An 18,706-nucleotide genomic window follows, 5' to 3' on the forward strand; every position below is an offset into this window, starting at 1 on the left:
TCCATCTTCAACAGTTTCTTCTCACGTGCTGAATAGTTAGTTCCCTTAAGGGCTATCAATACAGTCCATGTAAAATCCTCATGATTGTGCTTTTGAAGGTTGAAATGTTTTACCAAGGGAGCGTTTTCAGTTCTGTTCTTCAGGCAGCTCCGATGTTCCATGATTCGGGTTTTCACTTTGCGAGTTGTCTTACGCACATAGTGCAGTCCACATAAACAAGTGATCAGATAAACCACAAACTCTGTATTACAATTTGTCAAGTTTTTTTGGGTCCAGAGCTTTGAAAGGTCAACATCAATAGCTTTCGTTTTTGAAGTCAGTTTGCAAACACCACAAGAGCCACAGCGGTAATACCCGGTGGCTTCAGGAAGGCCCCATAGTGTGGTCAATCTAGGCTCAGGGGTATTGAGACGTTTAAGTTTACTGTTGCTGACTCTGTTGCCTATGGGGGTGCTCCTTTTATACGCAAAGATAGGCAATGGCATAACTTGGGTTGTAATTTTAAAGATTTTCCAATTCTTCTTGATGATGATGGTAATTTCAAAACTCTGGTCAGTAAAGGTGTTAACACAGACAATACGATCATCTTTAGGTTTTACAGGTTTCGGTTCAAGTAATGCTTCCCGATTGTTGTTAAAAGCCCTTTTGGCAGATTTTTTCACTAGTTTTTTAGGGTAGCCTCTCTGTCTAAGTTTTTTACTGAGAGTGGTAGCCTCAGTTTCGTATGTTTCTTTATCCGAGCTATTCCTCTTGAGGCGTAAAAAGTGACCAAAGGGAAGGTTATCACGTAAATGATTAATGTGGTGACTTGAATAATCTAAAAGAGAATTTTTATCAGTCGGTTTGTGGTAAGGTTTGATTTTGAGGACCCCGTTGGCAGGAAAAATGGTGAGGTCCAGAAAGTTAGTAAATTCGTTACTAGAAGTCTTGGTGAACTGAAGGTGAGGGTTAAGACTATTCAGCCATGTGAAGAAATTGTTGGCCTCATCTACGGTGCCTTTCCACAGTACCAAAATGTCGTCAATGTAGCAACTCCATTTAGCAATATTGGTACTGAAAGGGTTCAGATTATTGTAAATGTGGTATTTCTCAAAAGTCTCGACGTAAAGATTGGCTACACTCGGAGCCATGGTTGCCCCCATAGCTGTACCCTCGATTTGCTGGTAGAACTTTCCGTTGAACTCGAAGTAGTTACGTTTCAGTGCTAGTTCAACGCACCAGGATGAACGAGGTGGGCACCGGATCGCTATCTTCGCGAGATAAAAGTATTTCTTCTATGGCATCCAAAGAGGCTTGTTGAGGAATATTAGTGTAGAGTGAGACAATATCTAAGCCCAAAAGCAACTGAGTTGTGGGATCAAAATCAAGGTTTTCAAGGCTGTTGATAACATCTCTAGAATCTTTCAGATAAGATTGCATTTTTTGAACATATACTTTCAAATAATGGTCAGCGAAAGTGTTAGGGAGAATTCTCTGTTTAGGCTGAATTTCCTAACCTAGTGAGTCCCCAAGCAGCTTTGCTGGATTTTTTGGGGTTTATTTTTTTCTCCTGCCAAGGGTGCGACTCTTTTACTCTCACTCCTGGACATGATTTGAGGGTGTTTCTTTGAATCTAGATGTGTTTAATGGGCTATGGGGTCTTTTACTCCATAGGGCTTCATGTGTTTTTGTGATGTGTGTTACACAGCACCCTCATTGCAGTGACACAGGGGTGTCATAGTGACCCCCCAGTATAGACTCCATACCCTGGGACTGACTACTGTCTCCCAGGGCATGTAAAGTCACCATTGACTTTACTAGTCTTAAATTCTGAACAGAACCAGTACAAACCATCATATTGTGGACGTACTGGCTGGGGCAATTCAATTGCCCCGGGGTCTGTTAGTCGAGGGGGCACGTCTCCGTCCCCCCTGATCAAGTTTTGGCTGGTGGCAGTGGATACTACTTTTTATATTCAACCGCGAATATTTTCCTATGGGATTTCCCATTGTTTTAGGCTACTATCTTTATTTAATTATTTAAAGTAGCCTCGAACATACCGCCGGTTTATTTAATTAATATTAATTCTCCGGTTGGTATTTTTTGCCAAAACTTGATTCTAAAATGGCGTTTGTGTTCTCTTCTGTAACTCCAACCCAAGTCGAGCCCTTTGTTCCACTTTTTGGCGGGCTTCTCCACAGAAGCCCTCCAAAGTGGTGCCACTCTGTCTGGGGTACTTAGGAGGGGTGGAGGGGAATTTAGGCACCCTGGACTGAGTTGCCTAGGCAACTCAAGTCGCACTCCATCCTGATTGGCCCAAGTGGTGAGCCGGCCGGCTCACCACTTAGCATGTTTGAGTGACAGCTAGGCTGAGTGAATGGGGGTTTGCTGCATAAAAGCAGGGCTTTGGGGACTGGAACTTCAGAAGTCGCCACAGGACCTAAGAATCCAACGAGGGAGAAGCTGAGCCGACCTGCCACGACACCACCACCGGTGGAGCCCTGCTGGACTGCCTCACCACTTTTCCCAACGACAGAGAAGATCTCCCGCCGGAGAGTCTTCTTCCTTTGACTGGTGGGGATAACCAGTTTCACCGTCTTTTCGCTTTCCCGACGTACCTCGTGGCCGCCTTGCCCGTGCCAAGCACCCCGGCAACCGGGATACCACGTTTTACCACGACCGCGAAACAAAGGTACCACCTTTAACCGGAAGACTCCGCGGCTGGTTTCTTCCCTGGTAGTGCAACGACCTTCATCTTTCCTCCAAGTCGAGATCTCGTCTTCCCCTGGACGACGACGCAACTTGCACCCACTACCAGTAACAACTGCCATCGCTGGTGGATCCTTCGCACCTAAGGTACCGTGTCCCGCCTGGCTTCCCTTGCTACCGACTGTACGGGGTAGATTTAGCCTCCGGCTTTCGAACCTGGGTTAGTCTGGGACACCCGGGCTAAACTTTCTTAAAGCCTCTCTAAACCCTTTTTGAACCCTCTGCAAGACTTTCTAAGCATAGTGTAACTGTGTGATCTTGGGCGCATTTGTGCTCTGCTCTCTCTAAGAGTGGGCCCAGCCTTTGGACTTTGGCTCACCAGTGACTTTTGCTCTTCTGCCTTGCTAACAGTGTTCCTGAATCTTAGAGTGGTGTACCTTTCCATATTCTGTCTTTTTCCCTCCCTTTCTCACAAACTTATTGGAGTGCAATCTAGTTAAGCGCTCACCTCTGTATGAAAATAAATGGTGTTTACTGTGACTAATCTGATAAGGAAAAAGGGGTGTATATATTACAATAGTAACTGTGTTTAGAATATTTTACAATAAGAGTGCTGGAGTGTTTCAACTGTGTGGTTTTAAATAAATAATTATATACTTTGATACCAAAGCTCTGGTCAGTGTTTGCTTGTATTAGTGTATCTGAGTGCCTATTGTGTATACTTTGCATACTGCCTAACTCTTCTTGAGGGAAGTCTGACTGCTCAGCCACAGCTACCAGGTAAATCTGGGTGGTACAGACTGCTACCAACACCTGTAGTCTTAAATCTTTTGCAGTGTTCCCTAAGGGAAATGCACAGGTTTCTGCCTAACAGAAAGTAGAGAGAGGTTCGAGGACTGAGTTGATCCCTGCCACTATCGGCCGTCCAGGCGGGTTGATAAGGGTTTTATGCACCTTGGGTAGGGTGTAAAACATTGGGACACTTGGTTTTTTGTTGATAAGGAAGTCTGCTTCCTGTTTCGAGATCCATTTGCGATCTTTAGCCTTGGAGACTTTGTCAGAGACGAGTAGATGAAGTTCAGGTGTGGGATCCTGTGTGAGATAGCGGTAGTAGTGAGTGTTGCTAAGTTGTCTTTCTCTTTCATTAATGTATTCACTACGATTGAGAATCCCGATCCCCCCCACCGTTATCAGCCTTCTTGATGACAATCAAGGGATTTTTGGATAGAGAGTCGAGGGCTTTGTGTTCCGTAGTGGAAAGGTTGTGGAAGGGTCTCTGATGTTTATTTTCGAGGGCGGTAACTTCTGCAATGACTTTCTTTTCGAAAACTAGTGATTCTGGAGAAAAACTCTGAGGTGGCGGGTAAAAGGTAGAGGGATTACGTAGTCCCGTACAGTTGGAAGGTCCTTCACAAATGCTTTCTGTTTCAAGAGAGAAAAATTCTTTGAGATGGATTTTTCTCATCAATTTTTTAAATTCTCAATAATCGATTGATTATTGATACCGCCAAAGAAACATCCAATAAAATTGAAATCGAACTACTAAAAATCGAAGAAAATATTAAAAAACTGCTACCACTTGATAACTATAAAAAACTACTAGAAGCTATTATTGGCGCTTAAACGGTATTTCCATCTTTTGTAGGACCGACCTAGTGGTCTTCTACCTCCCACTACTGTCAGTAGACAGCACCCCCAGGCATCATTTGAGGTAATTGTCCCCTCATTTTGGTACCTTTGTTCATAGCTCATGAGCTGACTATTTGCCTTTTTGTTTTTACTTCACTGATGCTATGAAATTATTACTGTTATTAGTATCACTCCGATTGTAACTTGGTTACGTTGTCATTATTTTCCCTCCTGATGAATGTTCCATACTTGCCATGAGGAACAGAAACATGTCGAGACAACTCTCTGAACTGTAAACAGAGATCCAAATTTATGACACATTGATTCTAACTAAGTTGGGTGCTACACTATTTGTTTTATATGTACCTTTTTGTGCTCTTTCGATACACTGTTTTAACTAGCTATCCAAGCTTGCCACGTAATCCCTGTTCTTGTTTGTTTTTTATTGGATGTCTTAAGTATTGTACTGTGGACCACTTCATTTAATTGGTTGTTTTAACCTCTTTGATTTACTATTAAAACTTGATACTTATATTTTAACTGTGACTGGTCCCCTTTTCTAAGCACTTTTAGCATTATTGTTCTGTTTTTCTAGCATCTACACTATAGCTTTGTCTCTTTTTATATATGGATTATCGTCCTCCCGGACATAGACAAAGTATACATTGCTAACCTTCCTTAGTCAATTGTATACCGGGTTTCCTCCCTGTATAAGTTGTCTCTCCTGGGATACACCTGCATCTCCTAGGATGCTACTTGCTTTCACATGATACAGCATTTGATTGTGGGAGACACTGTTCTCACAAGGGATAGACCTGCATCTCTTGTGCTCCCTGAGGCCCATGGGCACGTGGCAGTTGATAAATAAATATTATAATAATGGGATACTGCTTGCTTTCACTTCAGACCGCATCTTACTCTGGAAAACGTTGTCCTCTGCGAGGATACATCTGGATCTCCTGGGATACTGAGGGCCCTCACGTGATACAGCATCTTATTTTGGCATACACTGTTCTCTTCTAGGATTCACCTGCATCTTCTGCGACACTGATGCTTTCAAAGGATACATCATTTTCTACGTTACACCATCTTCTCCTGGGATACCTGCATCTCATGGGATACTGATTGTTTTCACATGATAAAGCATCTTCCTATTGGATGCACTGCCCTCTTCTGGGATACACCTGATCTCCTGGGCTACTGCTTGCTTTCACATGATATAGCATCCTAATCTGGGATAGACTGTTTTCTCCTGGGACAAACCTTGTAAGAGGATTCAATTCAACACTACAGCTAAGTCAATGCCTAGTCTGGGATACTGAATGGAAACCCTTATTGATATATCTTTACGTCCAGTTCATGCGTTCTGGATGACTGCCCCTATATAACACCCCTCTCTTGGAATCCCCTTGACCCCACTGAGCCACAAAGTAGTTCTGTTTTGCAAGTTTAAACGGTTTATTTGATAATTTAAACAATATATATATATCACACTTTATAATAAATTAATAATTGAATATCACACTTAATCTGAGCAGTAATCAATAATGGATAGTCCGGCACTAGCACATTTCTTTATAATCAATGATGAATGGTTATAGGATGGATACGATAGCAACAATACTTTTATGGTTTCAAATGGATGCAATGTGGAATGAAATGCAGTACAGAAAATAACTTGATAGGATTTCAGCAAAAGACAATGTAATCACTTTCTTGGACAATTCACCCCCCTTTTATGCACTGTAAGGAGATGAAGATGACACAGTTCTTAGGAATGCAATCAAATAGAATTCAGTTCAATTCCCCCCCAGCAGCTTATACAACAGATAGTAGTTTTGAAACACAGGCAAAATGCTTTGAATATGGTGACAATGCAGTGAGAAATATGCTGAAAATGGTTTTAATTCCATTTAGGAGGTTCAGGGTGAGTGAAATATACTTGGGATGAGTTCAGGCTCACTTTAGCAAGGATCTAGGAGTCACTAGCAGGTTAAACAAATTTTTGGCAAAGGAAAGCAATGAAGCTGCTGTTTTCACACGTGGCTGGATTTTTAACCAAATTGCAAATCGCGGTAAAATTCGCGAGTGCGAGAATCGTGATTACGGCAAAAGTATGGGGAGTAGGAAGTTCTATGCTTATTGAAAAGCTGAGATTCTAAGCTTCCAGAGGAAAGTTAAACCAAGTTCCTAGCCCAAACGGTTCCAGAGATACGGACGATTAAATAAAGGTAGTTTTTCGGATTTGAAATTTTAAAAGTTCAAAGCGACAGGTTACAGCTTGCAGCTAGAAAATGACAAGTGACAGCTTTGCAAATGACAGGTGACAGTTAAGAGGCAGTTCTGGTTAGATTAAAATAGATTGAATTGTATTATTTTAACTAAGAGATTGGTTCTGCACAGTTCTGCTAGGTACTCACAATATATTTAGAAATAGGCCTCGCCACGGATCTGGTCAGGTTTTCGGACTGGACTCCGGTTCTGGTCTCGGCACTTCACAGTGATCTGAGTCAGCTCTCTGGTTCTGCTAACAGCGGTCTGGGTCACTCTGGATCTCTGGCCTCTGGTTCTGGATACTGCTCTGCTTTCTCTGGGTACAGCACTGCTTCTGGATCTTTCTGCACAGCTTTCTCTGGATACAACACTGCTTTCTGGCAAATGGCAAGAGTTCTTGCAAAGAATTCAAACAGCTCGCCTGGCTGTGAATAGTGGCAATGATTTGAGGCCTGCTAAAGAGGGATTTAGCTTGTAGTTGACCTCTCTGCTACCAATTCTGAAGTAAAGTCTTGGTCTCTGAAGGTGGATAGATTGGAGTCTCTGTGTTGGTTCTCTGGAGGTTGATGGAGGTAAAGTATGGATTTTCCCGGCAGAGCGTCCCGCAGCAGGTGGAATAGAATGTCCCTATCTGTCCTGACTGTCTGCTTTTATGTGTTTTGAAAGTGGGTGGAGAGGCTAGCTTTCTAGGCCCTACCCCTCTCCACTTGTCATTGGCCACTTCCTCCTCTTCCCCTTGATTGGGGGAATGAAATGAAGTGTCATCATGATGAGGTCTGTTTATGATACAGAGAACCCACCCCTGTCAACTTTACACACAATCTATATCTGATCCAAATACATACTTCCCCGATAGACAGTTGTTTGGCATTGCATACACACATCATGCATTTACTGATGGTAGCCCCTGTTCCAATTCTGTCGTTTCTAGGAGCTTGGGTTCAAAAATGGCAACATATTTCACTTTTTGGTCAGGTTACCAATATTGGATTTGTCCCCGCATTTACACAAATGTTCGCAAAGCATGTGGGCATTAGGTGGTGGAGTGTCAGATTTTTAACATACATACACTTAGAGTAATATCCTCTTTTCCGCTAAAAACCCCCCTGAACATACCACCGGGTCCTAACACGTCTTCAAATGTGCACAGAAAAATCACAAGAATAATGATATCACTTATAAAATTTTCACAAGTCCGCTCTATGAATGATCCATCTTTTTAGATTAATGTTCTGGCCCCAAAGGGGTGTGGTTTCCCCCCAGCACAAGGTTGAATTTCTGTTTTTTCCAGTTCTGCCAAGCCAGCTTGCTCTCACAGGCAGTGCTCCTCCCCTTTCCTTCCAGGAGGAAGCCACTTTTACGACCCCCCCCCCCCAATAAAACATTTGCCTGAGTCAGGACAGGGCTTTGTTCAATTTCATGCAGAGCCCAGGTAATTCAATCAGAGAAGTGTCATATCCCTTTTGGTGGGAACAGCAAAAGGCAGCTAGGCCTGGGAACACAGCTGTTGTGCAAGTCTCAACTCCTGTTGGGGGTAGCTGGTGGGCAAAATTCCCTCTCTTTTTAAGCCAGGCCTCAGCTAAATGTCTCTTTGGCTGCCAGTTTTCCTGTCCAAATCAAACTTCCAATTTTTACGCATGCAGCTAGAATGCTGATTCTAAGTTTAAAACTATGACATTTAAACAATTGCAACCTATGTGACACTCAAAAGTAGGTCACTCATTTCTTTTAAACATTTAGATTTTTAGTGTCTTTCAGTCCAAATTTACTAAAACTGCTGAAATCCACAGCTCAGCCAGTTTTGCTATGAACATTATTTTAGGCTCATCCTCTTTCCAGATTTTGTATGCCCACAAGACTTTATTCTGTCAAATGTCTGCTGGTGTTCAGTGAGATTGTTGGATATTCTGCAATGTTTGAAATGGGCATTCTGAGCTTGCCTTCAGAGAAACAAAGGGTGATTTTTAAAGTGCTTTCTAGCGAACAGGCACTGCTGTTTTTCTCTTTGGCACCCCATTTCACTCATGGCTCTTCTGACCCAGCACACCCGCACCGGGGGGTGGCAAGTCAGGCGACCATTTTGGTGTGCGCACAAACTGCGCGGTTTTCATAGTTTCTGGCGCACATGTGGGCTTTTTCGGCCATCTGGGATTTCCTAAGCCCACAGCACCAAATGTTGTACCATAATAGTCCAAACGTGGGTCAGAACACCCAACAACCTGCATCTCCTGGGATACTGCTTGCTTTTACAGGATACAGCATCTTGGGATACACCTGCATCTTGTAGGATACTGCTTGCTTTCACATGATGCAGCATCTGATTCTGGAGCATGCTGTTCTCTCAAAGGATACACCTGCATCTCGTGCGATACTGCTTGCTTTCACATGATGCAGCATTTTATACTCCTACGTCCCGTCCCCTTTCCTCCATACTTATGGGACATCTCTCCGTCCTGTGGGACAGGACCGGAGCACTTTGTAAAAAGCATCCAATTTTTTTTCAAAAAAGTGTCCCTCTCTTTCCTGCGCGGGGCCCGGCACGCGGCCGTAACCCCGCCCACCTTGGCTCCGCATCGCCCATCAGTCCTTTTCTCCGCACGATCGGGGCCGGACGCACTTGCATCCTCAGAAGATTTTCTTCCCTGTTTTCCTCTCTGGCTCTCGCTAGCGTTCGTTTACTAGTCTGTCTATGTCTTTTAAACTAGATTTTCCAGACTGTTCATCATGTCACCGTCGCTTCACGAGGGCGGATCCCCATCCTCTTTGTTTAGAGTGTTTGGGTCCGGAACACCGTTGGGACTCCTGTTTTTACTGTGACTCCCTTTCGGTCCGGGCACTTCAACGTCAGTTGGAGCGGTGGGAGGTGGTGTTCGGACGAACTCCTCCTTCTCATTTTCAGGCGTTCATCGACGAGAAGAAAAAACGCCCGGTAAGTTCTTTACTTTTCAGAGCACCCCGGCCGGGGGATACCTTTCCGGGTTCCTCTTGGGCCGGGAGGGGCGTTGATCGCTCTGTTACCGGGGTTCGCCCTGAGGTGCCTGTCGGGCCTAATAATTCTACCAGAGTTTTCTCCGAGGGTCTTTGTCAGGGGCCTGTGTTCACCGGAGTACGCTCCGAGGCCCCTCCTGTGGGGGCTGTTTGTAGACCCAGTTCTACTGAGTCGTGGGGTACCGGAGCTTGCTCTGAGGCCGCTCTTTCGGCTTCCCTCAAAAACAAAACCGGGGTGCGCCCCGAGGTCTTGGCTGGGCTTGAGGTTACCGAACGGATGTTCGAGGCCCGTGCCGATAAGGCTTCTACCGGGCCTAGGTCTGAGGTCCCTCGTACAGAGGCTAAGGCTACCAACAGTTCTGAGGGGCCGGTCAAGGCTTTGTCGGTGAAAGCAGTTGCTCACCGTTCCCGCTCTTGTGGTGACACCAGATCTGTTGAGGGGGCGAAGAAGAAAGTTTCTTCTTTCACCGGCAGTGCCGAGACCCTTCCTTCGAAGGCTCAGTTGGCGGTTGGTGTGTGTCAGAAACATTCCAGGCCTCATAGTACCGGCTCTGCCGAGGTCCTTACGTTGAGGCTAAAATTAAGACCCCTGACCCATCGACGGGGACCCCTGCCTCACTTCCTCACGTGCCGCAGTTCCCCTCAGATGAGGACAAAATGGCGGCCGTTCCCGCCACGACCACAGCGGCCATTTTAGGTACTACCCCTACAACTATGCCATCGGCCCCTGGTGTAGGGTTCGCTCCTTTGGGTGAACCTAAGGTCCCTTGTGTGCATCCTTACCGGCCGGTTTATGATTGGAACGCCCGGATGCCTATTTCGCACAATGTTTTGTTGCCCGCAGGGGCGGCTCCCTTGATTTATGTGGATACGTCGGTGGAGGGGCCGGTGTGGCACCCTTCCCCGTTACGTCCCTGGATTTGTCCGCCTCATGAGAGGCCTCCTCAGGTTCCGAAACAATCTCCTGAGGACGCCTTTTTCGGTAAATTTCAAGCGCTTATGCGCACCGACCCCATGAGGCAATATTTCAAAGGGCTTTTCAAGGAGATATGTCCACCTGTGCCTCCGGCTCCACCCGTTCCGCCGGTGGTCCCGCCGGCGCCTCCCTTGCCCGTGGTGCCTCCCCCTGCGCTTCCGCTTTTGCCACCATTGTCCCCAGACGACAAGGCAGTCCCTGACACGGCTCAGCAGGATCCTGACCTGTCAGATGACCCTCAAGGCGATCAGGACAAGGAGGACCTTCCCCGCTCTATCAGAGCTTTCCATGACCGGGTGCTGCACATGAGTTTCTTGGATGTTCCGGTGCCCGAGGCACCCGCTCTGCAGCAGGGCGTGCTTTCTGGGGCGTTCACCTTGTCTCCTTTGGAGCGTACCGGCCTGTTCTTGCAAAAGGACGTTCTGGCCGAGGTCCGAAGAGTTTGGGAAAAGCCACACTCGGGACTTTTTGTCAATAAAAAGATTGACGCGAGGTACAGGCTGCATTCTTCGGAAGAAGTGGCCTTGTCGTCTTGTCCGCCTCCCTCCTCCACAGTGGTGGCTGCAGCTACGTTGCAATCCAGGCCTGCAGCATCCTCCTCCGCGACTGCTACTCAGGTCTTGGGAAAGGAGGACAAGCTCCTGGACTCCCCATGGAGGAAAATCTTTGCCAATTCGGCCTTACAGCTCAGGCAGGCCAATGCAGAATTGATTTTGGTGGGAGCAAACATGCAGATGTGGAGAGGTCTGTCGGAGTTTGAGGAGCACATTCGGTCGAGAAGTTGGAAGATTTCAGAGGGGGCCTTTCCGATGCCAGGGTCTTGGCCCAGGAGCTCCTGGAGGCTGCGGCTCATCACGTAGACACCTCGGCGCGGGGCCTGATGCTTGGGGTTGATACCTCGCGGCAAGCGTGGCTGCATGCCACTAAGTTTTCGAAGGAAGTGCAAGACAAGGTTCTGGACCTTCCATTCGATGGTAAGGAGCTTTTTCACTCTTCTACTGATGTAGAGCTCACCAAAACCAAAGATAGCACTCAGACGGCTAAATCATTGTCTGTTCTGGTTAAAGCTCCTTTCAAGTCTCAAAGACCGTTGTCGCAAAGTCGACCTTCCTCTGGTTTTAGGGGCTTCCTCGACCGCAAATCTCGCAGAGTGGATACTCCTGTGGGGAATAACCGCCGTAGACAACAGCGTACTCGGTTTTTCTCCCGCTCCTCAGCCTCCTCATCAGGTTCAGGGGGCACCGCCACCGATAAGCCTGCCAAATGAGGGTTTTCCGCGCTCGCACGAGACCCCGGTGGGAGGACGCATTGCGTCTCATTGGGAGGCGTGGCAGACCATCACAGAAGACAGATGGGTCTTGTCAGTCGCTCGAGCGGGCTTCTGCTTACCTTTACCCCCTACCCCACCCCTCAACCCTCCTTTTCAGCTGTCAGGCTCAAACTCCCTCAAGGCCGAGGTTCAGAAACTTCTGCACCTCAGAGCTGTGGAACCCGTTCCCCTTGGGGAGCGAGGGGAGGGTTTTTACTCCCGGCTGTTCACGGTGCCCAAACCCAACCAGGCTGGCCTGCGCACCATCCTAGACCTTTCCCAGTTCAATCTTTTCCTACCCCAAGAGAAATTCAAGATGATCACGCCCGGCCAGTTTCGCTCCTCTTTGAAGATGGGCGATTGGCTCAGCATGGTGGATCTTCAGGATGCGTACATGCATATCCTGATTTGGAATCCACACAGGAGATACCTCCGCTTCTCTTTGGGAGAGGAGCACTTCTGGTCACCTCAGGACAAGCTCCTGCACATAAATCATTTGGAGCTTCTGGCAATCTATCTGGGGCTCAAGGAGTTCAGACCGCTCATTGTCAACAACGTGGTCCGCATAAGAACGGACAATGTGGTATCAATGTATTACATAAACAAGCAAGGGGGAACGAAGTCTCCCCCTCTCGTGGACCTGTGCATCCAGATTTGGGAGTGGACCGTGCTTCATGGGGTCTGGCTGCTTGCAGTGCACATTCCGGGCCAGCTGAATGTCACTGTGGATGCCCTCACCCGGCGGACAGTGGTCAGCTACGAGTGGGAGTTGAAGGCGGATATCCTCTCATGGATTTACTCGCGTTGGGGCACACCGGAGGTGGACCTCTTTGCCACGGCAGTAAACAAGAAGCTTCCTCAGTACGCCTCCAGAGGGGGGCTGGGAGCCTCCTCTCTTGGGGACGCTCTCGAGATTCCATGGCACAACATGAGATCTTACGCCTTCCCGCCTCTCCCCCTAGTTCATCGAGCAATTTGGAAGTTGACGAGCTCTGTCAACTGTTCTCTTCTACTGATAGCTCCGTGGTGGCCAGCAGGTTTTGGTTTTCAGAACTTCAACACCTGTCGATGTGTCCGCCGATCAGGTTACCAGTAACTCCCGATCTTATTCACCAAGGGGAACAACAGATGTGGCACCCCTCCCCACAATCGCTCAACTTGGCGGCATGGTGCCTGATTTCAAGTCTCTAGAGCGTTTAGGCTTGTCTGCGGATAACATGCGCATTATCCAGGCAGCCAGGAAACCCTCGACCAGATCCCAATACAAGAGTAAATGGCTCAGGTTCTGTCATTGGTGTTTGGAGAAAGAATTGGACCCGAGGGTGGCAACGATTGACACGGTGCTGTCTTTCGTATCCTCCCTAGCACAGTCAGGGGTTCATGTTCTGTCTTGCAGGACTTATCTCTCAGCGGTTTCCGCTTACCTCTCTACAGACTGGTGTTCTTATACTCTAACTAACCCGGTGGTGAAGAGACATTTTGCTGGCTTGACACGCATCTACCCTCCGGTTCGTAGTCCGCACCCGCCTTGGGACCTAAATGTAGTCCTGACGGCGCTGTGCCATAAACCCTTTGAGCCAATGGCTACGGTTGACCTCAAGTACGTGTCCTGGAAAGTATCCTTTCTGGTCGCCGTTACGTCAGCGAGGAGAGTGAGTGAGCTCCAGGCATTGTCGGTGGAGCATCCTTTCTTCGTCTTTCACAAGGACAAGTCCTTCGGACAAACCCGGCTTTCCTACCAAAGGTAGTGACCGAATTCCATCTGAATCAGTCAATTTCCCTTCCGGCCTTTTTTCCGAACCCTGCCTCGGAGGCGGAAAGGGTTCTACACTGCCTGGATGTCCGAAGAGCTCTTAAGTTCTACCTGGACAGGACTTCCGAGCTTCGGAGTTCTTCCCAACTTTTTGTGACCTACGGTAACCCTCGGGGCAGGCTGGCGTCTAAGGCATCTATTTCCAGATGGATTGCCGCCTGTATCACAGAGTCTTACGTGTCACCGTCCAAAAGCTGAAACCTCCTAAAGGTATCCATGCACACCTGGTGCGGGGCAAGGCAGCCGCGGTGGCTTTTCAGAAGTATGTTCCCTGGGAGTCCATCGCTAAAGCGGCTACTTGGGCCTCCCCATCTGCTTTCTGTAAGCATTACTGCCTCGATATGAGCTCTAGAGCTGACGCTCAGTTTGGCCAGGCTGTGCTGAAGAACCTGTTTTTAGAAAGGGGTATTTCAATCCACCCATAGTTCCTGTAAGGAGTGCTTGGGAATCTCCCATAAGTATGGAGGAAAGGGGACGGGACGTAGGAGTATTACCAGGTTACTCACCGTAGTGACCACCTTACTCCTGGTCCATAGTCCCTTTCCTCCATACGCCCGCACGCCGTCCCCTCTAATAAGGTTCCTCTGTTATTGCTAATGGGTCTTTGACCCTGCGATAGAAAAGGACTGATGGGTGATGCGTGGGGCGGAGCCAAGGTGGGCGGGGTTACCGCCGCGTGCCGGGCCCCGCGCAGGAAAGAGAGGAAGGACACATTTTTTAAAAAAATGTGGATGCTTTTTACAAACTGCTCCGGTCCCGTCCCTCAGGACGGAGAGATGTCCCATAAGTATGGAGGAAAGAGGACTATGGACTAGGAGTAAGGTGGTCACTACTGTGAGTAACCTGGTAATTCTGGGATGCACTGTTCTCTCTGGGGAGACACCTGCATCTCTTGGGATACTGATGCTTTCACTGGATACATTTTATGAGATACACTGTCTTCTGGGATATAACTGCATCTCATGGGATACTACTTTCTTTTACATGATAAAGCATCTTCTGGGATACACTGCCCTCTCCTGGGATAAACCTGCATCTCGCAGGATACTGCTTGCTTTCACAAGATAGTGTTTTCTGTGATATGCCACCCTCTACTGGCATATACCTGCATTTCCTGTGATACTGCTTGCTTTCAAATGATACAGCATCTTATCCTACCTGCGCTATACCTGCATCACCTACGATCAGGGCTTTAAGTGGGCCGGGGCCTGCCGGGGCTTGGCCCCGGCAGGCTCCGAAATTTCGTTTTGAGCCAGGGCCCTGCCGGGGCCCACTAATCTCCCCTGGCAGCCCCGGCCACTACACGAAAAGGCATTTTTTTCTACAGCCTGAAGCTCTCGCTCGTGTGCGAGAGCTTCAGGCTTCAGAAAAAAATGCCTTTCAGCCATAATGGTGGCGCCGCACCTACGAGGCATCCCTTTAATCAAGTGATGCACGTGGGCCGGCGCCACCATTATGGAGAAAACGTGAGGCCGCTGAAAGCAGAGGCCTTGCTTTCTAAATACTGAAGCTCCCGCGGATTCGCGGGAGTTTCAGTCTTTAGGAAAAAGGCCTCTGCTTCCAGTGGCCTCACCCTTTCAGCCTTGATGGTGACGCTGCCCCTCCCCAGCTGGCGAGGGGCAGCACCACCATTAAGGCTGAATAGGAGAGGCGCTGTCCCCTGCCAGGCAAGCCTATAGAATAGAAATGCAGAGATCAGCACCCTCTTCCCCATAGGGGAGAGGGTGCTAATCTCTACAAAAGGCTGCCTGGCAGGGGTGCCAGTAGCCCATTGAGCCGGGGCTCGTCAAGGGGGCGTGGCCTAACGGGCCATCAAGGCCCCCGCTGTTAGGCCACGCCCCCTCAATGAGCCCCGGCTCGATTTGTAGTGCCACTTAAGGCACTGCCTACGATACTACTTACTTTTACGTGAATAAGCATCTTCCGTGGTACACCATCCTCTCCTGGGATACACCTGCATCTCCTGGGACACTGCTTGCTTTTGTTTGATGCAGCATCTTATTCTAGGATACACCGTCCCCTCCTGAGATACACCCGCATTTCCTTGGAAACGACTTGCTTTCACAAGATACAGCATCTTATTCTGATATACATCATCCTCTCCTGGGAAACACCCACATCTCCTGGGTTCACACGATACAGCATATTCTGGGATCCACCATACTCTCCTGGGATACATCTGCATCTCCTGGGGTACCTTTTCCCCTTATGGATAAAAGATCATCTCCTGGGATGCACCTTTCTCTCCAAGGAAATATTACCTATCAAGGCATTCGACTCTCCTGGGATGCAGTATCTCCCGTGGGGTACAACTTTCTCTGTGGATATATTTTGTGTGTAATACATCTCGTCTGCAACCATAATATCTCGCTATATGCCGTCCTCTTCTCCGGTTCTTGCTTTCATTATCTCTCCCTCTTCTGAATCTCCTGAAATGCACCTGCTGTTTTGGGATGCACCTTCCTGTCCTGGGATGTATACAGGCTCGGACTGGCTTATAGGGCAATAGGCCCATTGCCGACCCAAAAACGCAAAATGCTTGTGTGTGCCAGATTTTTGGGTCAAAGTGGGCCACTTTTTTGGCCAATGTGGGCAAGTTTGACGAGTTACTTCACTATGAGGCTAATAATTTTGACCACTGTTGCTGAATAAATATTCTTTAAAATGTACCATTTGGATCACATTTTATCAAAAAAGCTCCCCCTTGGGTACTATTCAAACGGCGTCACAAAAGGAATGAATTTCCATTTGCAACTGTGGCCCACGTTTTCGTCGGTAGCCGAGACAATGTTATGCCCCCAGTCCGACCCTGGATGTATATGTGACCTTGGGGTACTCCTCCTTCTGCAGTGACATGCTATCTGTCCTTTGTTTAGTGATGCCACCGCCTACATCATTTCACGCTATTTCAACTGCCCACTCTCTCGCCCCGTACACTGGTTCTCACTGTATGCCCTCCCCTGGCGGGAGCTAGCACTCTGCCTTTAAGAACTGGGTTCCCAGCTCAGTGTCTCACATCATGTGCCGGGCTCAGCCAGTCAGCAGCCGGGGACAGGCACAGACTGCTGCCGGGTAAACTGAGGAGGAAAAGCGGCAGCCGGCACTGAGGGTAGAGGGATACCACCCATAGCAAGCCAGGTAAAGTGCGAGGGGAGGCAGAGCACACTGTCCAGACTGGGCGATACTTAACCAGAGGGCACCTTTAGACGCAGGCACCTCACTGGCCGATAAGGGAGGCATCGGGGGACTCACCGGCCAAGCATCTTTTGTCTGCCTCTTCCCCCGGTGCTTCAGCAGAGGGGACCGTGTGCCGCCTGTTCTCGCGACACTGATCTCTGCTGCGGCCGACCTTCCAGAGCTGTGTGGGTCCTCTTCCCAACTCTGCGTCCAGATCTTCGTCTGTGGGTAAGTGCAACTTGGCGCCCTCCTCGAGCCGGAGGTGAGTGCACCCACCCACCCACCCACCCACTCACTGCCACTTTGTTCCGGTTCTCTACCAAGGCTTTGCTTTTGGCTTTCCCGGGAAATAGTGGATTTGCTAGTGTACCTGCTGTTCTCTACAGGCATGTGTATGTATACATGATACACATGCAGGTGACAGGTGCGGTCTCACGCGTTGTCTGTCAGCTTTTTTTTTAAATATGAACTGGCAATGGGAAGGAATGTGATTGTAGCGCTTGGACTCCTATCCTTACGAAATTAATCAATGCAGTGCCATTACGTTGGGTAATCATAAGCCTAGTTATAAAAGCGCTCAGAAGCTGGCGTTGCCCGACGCACCTGGTAGATCATTAAACACTGGGACTGCAGGGGGTGGCCTACACTCGGCCCTACTGAAATCGCCCACCCACTTGTCCTTGGAGCCCTCCAATACATCTCTGCAACCCCCCAAGCGATATTGGCAATCCATCTTGACAGCTCCTGCTCCCTCGCGTTTATTGGGCACGAAATGAGGGGGGGGGGCGTCTTCTCGGTGCTCACCCACGGAATGTGGCAAACTCATATACCTACAGTCCAGTGACCCACGTGCTAAAACAGGACCGTTTTTTTTGGGGGCGTTAAACGATGTGTTTTTGTAAGTGTCGCTGATAAAATGGAGTACGGCCGTTGTTTCAAGCCCCTGGCGATACACCGGGCGTTACACGCACGAGGAGTACAACTAGCAAGCACGTTCTAGCATCTATAAAACAGACGATAACATGCGCCCCCCCGTCAGTGTTTCCCCCACAGGTCGGGGACCACTCTCTCCACCCCTTCCAGGTCTGCCCAGGCCAGCGTGCAAGGCCTGTTATGTGGGGAACAGGAGCTGTGGGCTTTACGTTGACTCTTTACAGCCGCACAACTTGTGAAAAGATCAGCGACCCGAGGCCCCTTTTCCTGCACAGTCGGGGCATCACCATGTCATTTTTTGGGTGTTGTAACAGTATTTTGGAAAGAAAACAACTACCGAGGGTGCTGAAGCATACCAGGTAGTCAGATTATGGATGTGGTGGGTGAATAGCGAGGCTTCTAGGCGCTTAGTGGTACAACATGGGCTTTTATGAGCAGTGCAGGGCCACGGGAAGTGCGCTAATTAGAGGAACTGCCTTTTCCATCCATTCCTGCTCTTTAGATATGGGTCGGTGAAAGCAGGAGCGCCGAGTACGAGGGTGGTCCGCATCCACCCCCCACCCACTCCAGCGCCAGGTAAAAAACGATTTTTAAAAATTGAGGGGCGGATGCAAAGCAAGAGGCTTTTGTTTTGCATCTGTCCCTCAATTTCTAAAAATCATTTTGGTTTGGGTATGCTGTGCACCCGGGTGCACGGATGTAAAGGTATACCCAACCCAAAGCGATTTGTAGAAATGGAGGCACAGATGCAAAGCAAGTCTGTCCCTCAATTTCTAAAAGTCTTTTGGGTTGGATATATTTGTACATCTGTGCACCCCTCTTGGCAACAGGGCTTCTATAATTGTAATAATATGCTTTTGTTGAGGCAATGCTATAATTGTAATAATATGCTTTTGTTGAGGCAATGCTAGTTCATCTT

The 18,706-nt window shown here is 48.3% G+C and overlaps 1 protein-coding gene across 4 annotated transcripts in view; it reads left to right on the forward strand.

The window, feature by feature from the left end:
• The window catches only part of FAXDC2 (fatty acid hydroxylase domain containing 2), a 707,939-nt gene that overhangs the window by 224,419 nt on the left and 464,814 nt on the right, over positions 1-18,706 (forward strand). The window contains exon 1 of one of the 4 annotated variants that reach the window (XM_069653965.1): positions 16,617-16,815. The exons of 1 other annotated variant lie outside the window; for it this stretch is intronic. The gene's annotated coding sequence lies outside the window, so the exon portion shown is untranslated. Of the gene's footprint in view, positions 1-16,616; positions 17,083-18,706 lie in introns of those variants that run through there. 2 more of the 4 variants (XM_069653969.1, XM_069653966.1) reach the window with 2 other exon arrangements.

The sequence above is a fragment of the Ambystoma mexicanum genome, chromosome 3q (assembly GCF_040938575.1).
Source record: "Ambystoma mexicanum isolate Mex_15411 chromosome 3q, UKY_AmexF1_1, whole genome shotgun sequence".
Taxonomy (NCBI): domain Eukaryota; kingdom Metazoa; phylum Chordata; class Amphibia; order Caudata; family Ambystomatidae; genus Ambystoma; species Ambystoma mexicanum.